The sequence below is a fragment of the Octopus bimaculoides genome, chromosome 25 (genome assembly GCF_046866305.1).
Source record: "Octopus bimaculoides isolate indiv1 chromosome 25, ASM4686630v1, whole genome shotgun sequence".
NCBI lineage: Eukaryota > Metazoa > Mollusca > Cephalopoda > Octopoda > Octopodidae > Octopus > Octopus bimaculoides.
Window position 1 is genome coordinate 29,674,708 of NC_142952.1, and position 7,500 is coordinate 29,682,207.

The 7,500-nt window shown below is 35.0% G+C and overlaps 1 protein-coding gene and 1 long non-coding RNA gene across 2 annotated transcripts in view; one reads left to right on the forward strand and one right to left on the reverse strand.

Annotated features, from left to right (window-relative positions):
- LOC149131147 (uncharacterized) overlaps positions 1–6,877 on the forward strand; it is a 161,808-nt gene extending 154,931 nt beyond the window's left edge. Inside the window, exon 6 of the long non-coding RNA XR_016238457.1 lies at positions 6,476–6,877. This is a non-coding gene — a long non-coding RNA (uncharacterized LOC149131147). The remainder of the gene's footprint in view (positions 1–6,475) is intronic.
- LOC106884093 (uncharacterized) overlaps positions 1–7,500 on the reverse strand; it is a 380,074-nt gene that overhangs the window by 180,499 nt on the left and 192,075 nt on the right. The window lies entirely within an intron of this gene.

The following is a 7,500-nucleotide window of genomic DNA, read 5'->3' on the forward strand; positions in this document are numbered from 1 at the left end:
GTCGTCATCGTCTTCTTCTTCATTTTCCTCTTATTCTTCATCACTATCATCATCATCATCATCATCATCATCATCATCATCACCACCACCACCGCCACCGCCACCACCACCTCCACCACCACCACCTTGTGTGTGTTTTAGTATCGTTATGTCCATCATGATTACTGAAGAGAGACCTGTCAAGTTTGCTTTATCAAACGTGTATTGGAATATCTGTGGACCAAATACAAACACACATCAGTACGTCACAGTTTTAATTTATGAATCAATGAGGAAATAGGCTCCATTTCTTTTCTTTTTTTTTCTTCTTTTCTTTTCTTATTTTTCTTTTTCATTTTTGTAATTTTGTTTGTTTTTAAACAGAGTTTCATTAAGTATTCTATGCGTGTTTCTCAATTTGGCAAGCAGGCTGCATCGTTCCTCTAAAAGACAAATTAATATTCTACTTATTCTAAAGGAATAATCGATATTAACCAGTTAAATGAAGAAACAAAATCTTCTACAGTTTCATAACCTCGTCTACAAACAAAACGTAACACATACTGGAGAATATGAATGAAGTAATTCAGGAAGTACCTATATTGTTATTATTATTATTATTATTATTATTATTATTATTATTATTATTATTATTATTATTATTATTCAGGCGGTGAGCTGACACAATCGTTAGCACGCCAGGTAAAATGCTTAGTTGCGTTTCGTTCCGTCTTTGCGCCGAGGTCGACTTTGCCAGTCATCCTTTCGGGGTCGATAAATTAAGTAACCATTTGCGTACTGGAGTCGATCTAACCGACTTCCCCCCCTCCCCCAAAATTTCGGACCCTGTGCCTACAGTAAATATTATTATTATTATCATTATTATTATTATTATTATTATTATTATTATTATTATTATTATTATTACAAGTGGGACCCGTGGAAATTCCATGGAATGGAAAAAATTAAAGGGATTTATTTAAGAAAGAAATGATAATTTGCATTTTTGTAGCGTTCATTGTTTAGCTTTCTTTACATATTCTTCACGTTTGTCTACATTCATTTTCTCACTTCTCCGTTGGGGCTGTTTTTGCCTCTTTTTATTATATCTTCTCGCTGTTCCTCTCTGATCCGTGTTCTATATCTGCGCATCCTTCGGGCAGCTTCGAACCGTGTTTCTTCTGAATCCAGAGTTTAGGCTAAATTAACCCTTATAAACAAATATCAATTTTTTTTAAGTGAGCAGACGATAAATAATATCAATTTTTTTAAGTGAGCAGACGATAAATAATTGCATTTATGCGTCAAGCGATGGACGCTATTATAATAATTAGTTCAATAAAAAAAATATATACTTTTCACTATCAAAACGTAGCCTTATCGTAGTTCTCAGGGAGATTCAGCGTGACACAAAATGTGACAAGGTTTGAAAAAATACGTCTATCTGAAAGACACAACACGACACCAAGAACCGAACTCACGACCTTACGATCGTAAACCGGGTCCCCTATCCACTAAGCTACGCACGTGTCGTGAATGCGTGCAGGTGCCTAATATATTTAAGTGTGAAGAAAATTCAAATAAGCGCAGGTGTAGTTGTGTGGTAAGAAGCCTGCTTGCTAACCGCATGCTTCTGGATTCAGTCCCACTGTGCGGCGCCTTCGGTAAGTCTCTTCTAATAGAGCCACGGGCCGACCAGAACCTTGTGAGTGGATTTGGTAGACGGAAACTGAGAGAAGCCCGTCATATATAATTTTGATTTTTTATAAATTGATTTTAATTGAGTTTTTACCTGTAATTTTGGATTTTGTCCCTATTATTATTATCATTATATATATATATATATCGGAGTAAGCACATGAAATGTACAACAAGGTGGAAAAAAGAGTACTCAAATACCAGAGGTAGAGTAATATGCTGTATTTAAAAGCAGCAGAAATATAACAAAAAAACCGTTACTCTGAGTTTCACGTTCCCGGGAACGTGAAACTCAGAGTAACGTTTTTTTTGTTATATTTCTGCTGCTTTTAAATAAAAATATATATATATATATATATATATATATGTTTTCATCGATGAGTTCTTGAAACTTGGTTATTTTCCCTAAAACTATATATTTTATATATATATATATATATATATATATATATATATATATATTTATGTACGTGTGTTTTTGTGTCTGTGTTTGTCCCCCCACCATTGCTTGACAACCGATGCTGGTGTGTTTATGTCTCCGTGACTTAGCAGTTCAGCAAAAGAGACTCCACAGAATAAGTACCAGGCTTGCAAAGAATAAGTCCTGGGGGCGATTTCTTCGACTAAAATCCCATTAAGGCGGTACTCCAGCATGGCCGCAGTCAAATGACTGAAGCGTGTAAAATAGTAAAAGAGTAAAGGAAATAACCAACGATGCGGGAAGGTATAGAGAAATTTACATCAGATTCGAGACGGGAACTGAATAACGACAGACGGCATAAACCTATCTGTAAAGGAATCTCGCGTGTCGCATCGCAACCTTCATGAATGCTGTCAGAAAAAAATTTGAGCAAAAAAAACTGTAGAACGACACATTAATACAGAAACAAAATGGCGAATGTTTGCAACGAAATAATTTAATTCAATAAAATAAATAGTTGAAACGGACAACGTATAAACAAACTTCAATACGAATGTTTAAGAGTAAATATTGTACAAACATAACGGACAGACATATTGTATTGCACATGGCAGAATGAAGTAAAAAATATATATATATTAATTTTTTTTTTTTATACGGGAGCAAGTCAAATGTAGAACGGAGTACTTTTGGTGAAATTCAATGCAGACATTTCATACAATACAGACAAAAGTTTGCTTTCTTGTTTAAGAGAGCTCTATAGCAGTTTTATTATATTATATAGTCAAAGGTTTTTTTTATTTTGTGTTTTTCTTTTCATTTAAAGAGAGTTGTATGACAATTGTATTACAGAGGACAATCAGACGTTTGTTATTAAATTTCAAGGGAGCTGAGTATTGGAGAAAGAAAAAAGAAAATCTGGAATTTTAGTTTAGTCGAAAAGATCGCTTCGCAACTATGTGAATACAAGTTCAGTCCGTTCCGCAGTGGGAGTTCTTTTTGTTTTGTGAGTGAATTCAGTTGACGGAAATTTTGTGGAAGCCTGTCGTATATATATATATATGCATATATATCTGTAATATAATATGTGACTACTATTCGGTTGCCATAATAAATTTCCAAGTTTCGGATGTGGGGCGGAAACCTGCACCGGCATCTCTTCAGATAGCGAGGTAATCAAAATATATTATATATATATATATATATCGTTTCTGGATTTGGTTTGCAAGATTCTATATTTCCAAGATTCTATATGTGAAGAGCATTGTGACCAGCGATGTATAACAATAACTGTTAGTCTGGTCGATACAATGGTAACTATACACACTCTCGACTTGAGCTCTTGAATGATTATTCAACGCAAGAGAAAATTAGTAAGTATCTTTTGTCCTTTAGGTACTCCCTGGGCATTAGGTAACCCCTGAACATTAGGTACCCCCTGGACATTAGGTATGCCCTGGACATTAGGTATGCTCTGGACATTAGGTATGCCTTGGACATTAGGTACACCATGGTCATTAGATAATCCCTGGGTATTAGGCAACCCTTGAACATTAGGTACCTCCTAAATATTAGGCACCCCTTGGAGATTAGGTACGCACTGGACATTACTGTCTGGAGTCCTATAACTTATACGGACGCTTACCTGGCTTCTATGGCGTATACGTAACTTAAATCCCAAAATCCCCCTCCCCTAAACAGGTGTTATTCATTTGCATTGTCGCAGGTTTATTCAATGACAGTATAGTAAACTGGAATAATGTGAAATGAAGTGTTTTGCTCAAGAACACAAAGCAATGTCAGGTTAGGTAATCGATCCCACCATCTTGCGATCGCGAGTACAGCACGCTACTTACTAGACCAAGCGCTTTCGTGCACAGAATGTAAATAGGTAATTTTCTCTACAAGATATGATTATTTCCCTCTTTATGTGCCAGGATTCGATCTTGGCATCGTAAGCCATCAAATACAGATAATTTGATTGATTAATTCTAAAAGAGAAACTAATTTACTTCGACACGCAAATAGATCTATCAATGATTGGCTGAATTAATTACTAGCAGAATGATTGTGATAAGATGTATCTTATGTAAAATCATTTCAACTAGAGGGAGTCACCCGTGGAAATTCCACGTTTGGTAAATGATCTTGTTTCTATTTTTGATTCATTCGTTTATAGATTTTCCTGATTATGTTTCATTCTGATAAATATCTTGATTGTGTCTCCGGTTTTGTTCTATATTTAAGCTTGTTGCAAGTATAACATTCAATGTTGTTTCATTACGTTAAGTAAATGATAAAAGGCGGTGAGCTGGCAGACTCGTTAGCACGTCGGACGAAATGCTTAGCGGTATTTCGTCTGCCGTTACGTTCTGAGTTCAAATTCCGTCGAGGTCGATTTTCCCTTTCATCCTTTCGGAGTCGATAAATTAAGTACTAGTCGCGTACTGGGGTAGATCTAATCGACTACTGTGTGGTAAGTAGCTTGCTTACCAGCCACATGGTTCAGGGTTCAGTGCCACTGCGTGGCACTTTGGGCAAGTGCCTTCTACTATAGCCAGGGGCCGACGAAAGCCTTGTGAGTGGATTTGGTACGCGGAAACTGAAAGAAGCCCGTCGTATTTTCCATGATAGATCGCTAGCCACTACACATTCTTTATTTTCTGTCCTTGTTTCTTTCTGTGTTCCTTTCTGTGGAAGTGCGTAGAATCGAAATGTTAAAGACTTCTTCACTTCCCGAACGTTGAACTAATACATCTGTTTGTTGTCTACACCACCTGTCTTCGACATTTGTTTTGTGAATTCTCCCTATATGTATACATTTATGTGTGTGTGAGTATATGTTTGTGTGTCTGTGCTTGTCCCCCCCCCCAACATCTCTTTACAACCGATGCTGCTGTGTTTATGCCCCCGTAACTTAGCGGTTCGGCAAAAGACACCGATAGAATAAGTACTAGGCTTACAAAGAATAAGTCCTGGGATCGATTTGCTTGGCTAAAGGTGGTGCTCCAGCATGGCCACAGTCAAATGACTGAAACAAGTAAAAGAAGAAAAGACTAATAATAGCATCGAAAAATACCTTAGGAATGAAAACCCAGGTTCGAAATTTCCCCAAGACACCTAATGAAGGCTTAGAAGGTATATCAGCCGAAACGTTGAGTTAACAACAAACAAGATGAGGACAAATATCCGTCAAATATAAATAATGTAAATAATTTATAAAATTTATAAATTTCGTACCATAGATAACTCAGTGGAAAGCGTAACACTCATATAGTTCTTTCTACTAAAGCATAAAAAACGCTGCTGAAGTAGAAACTCACAATGTCGCTGGGGGAGGTTGTGTTGGTTTACTGATGCTGTTGTTGTGCTGTTGAATGAAAATGTGTTTCTTGAGCTGCGCAAAGAAATAACTGACAAACACCAGCGAACAATTAACAGAAGGTTATATTACTACACAGTGATTTCTATGTCTGTTTTTTTTTCTTACCAGTACTAACAGCGATAATTTTTATAGAGGGAGAAACATACTACTTTGGTTATACAAGTTAACTGATATAACATTCTGTAGCTGACCCATCACGACTGGAAAATAATTGCACGGTATTTATGGCGACGAAAATTCTTGTCTGATAGGATTTTTTTTCCTATCAGAAACTAAAGCAGGATCTTAATGTAATTCTATAATCGTAAATGTAATTCTATAATCGTAAATGTAATTCTATAATCGTAAATGTAATTCTATAATCGTAAATGTAATTCTATAATCGTAAATGTAATTCTATAATCGTAATCCTCTAATTCGTAAATGTACTGTATTTTAATGGGTACAAGGAAATCTTTTTTTGTCAAAAATTGGGTTAAAAAATATGGGAGTTTCTTATACATGGACAGTATTATAATCCCTTATAAAACCTTTTTGTCCAAATTTAAGCCCCCAAAATTAGGGGGGACCTTATATAAGTTAAACTACGATCATTCTCTAATCATGCCTATCTAAACAAGACAAACAACGACAATCTACGATTCGGACTTATTCTATCGGAATAAGAAACAATTAAATAGCACACATCAATACATTAGACTCATAAACACACGCATCCGTACAGACAGGGCACATCCAATACAATAAAAGTTACGGTATGGCTGTGTGGTAAGAAGCTTGCATCCCTACAAGATGGTTCCGGGTTCAGTCCCACTTGAGCAAGTGTCTTCTTCTATAGTCTCGGGACGATCAAAACCTTGTGAATAAACCCGTCTTGTAGATAAACACAGACATGACTGAAGTAAATAGATGCCCCGTAAAACATTGTTTTATGTTTATTTTAACTTGTAATGGTTGATATTTTTTTATTAATTGACATTTTTATGTTTCAGGTTCTATATGTGACTGTTTAATCATGCCACGTACAAAAGAAGCCTTGGAACTGTTCAAGGTAATGCCCCAGCATGGCTGCAATCAAATGACTGAAACATGTAAAAAGAGTAAAAAAGAATTAAAAGAACAGTTACATACGTTGTTCTTCATGAAAGTATTAAACTTCATACCTTTCGCGGCACTGCCGGTCATTCGGAGCTCGTACGATATTAGCAGAACAACAAGAAATTACTCGCCATTGAAACGAATTCTTTCTTTCCCTTACAGTAATTCGACCTCCTAAATACCTGAGTTTGAGGTGCAGAGCTAAGTGTTAAACGTGAAAGACATTTCCACTTCATTTATATTCAATCAATTAACGTCAGACTACGTAATTATACCTTGTTTTGTTTTTTAACTGCGCCCGCCGAAATCATCTCGTCAAGAATGTTAAACACTCCCACCAACACACTTATATATATGTATGTGTGTGTGGGGGGGTATGTATGGGGATATATGTGTGTGTATATGTGTATATGTTTGTACACTGATGAACAGATATATTCGCAGACACATACATACAGAGATATCTACCGATAAATAAATAAATATATATATATATATATATATATATATATATATATAGACAGATATATGCTTGTATATATATATATATATACATATATATATATATATATATATATATATATATCTATATATATATATATATATATATATATATATATACATATGTATATAATATATATATATATATATATATATATATATATATATATATATATATACGCACATATGCACACACGGACATATATATGGATAGATAGATAGATAGATAGATAGATAGACAGACAGACGTGTTGGGTACGGTGGTAGGCCCGTCTGTTCTTTAAACTATTACACATGTAGTGTGTGTTCATAAACACAGAAATGAAACAAAATTAGCAAATTACATTACCTTAGTTAAATTATATTAAGTTATGCGAAAAAAAAATTAGGTAAATTATATGTAAGCACAAAGAAAATA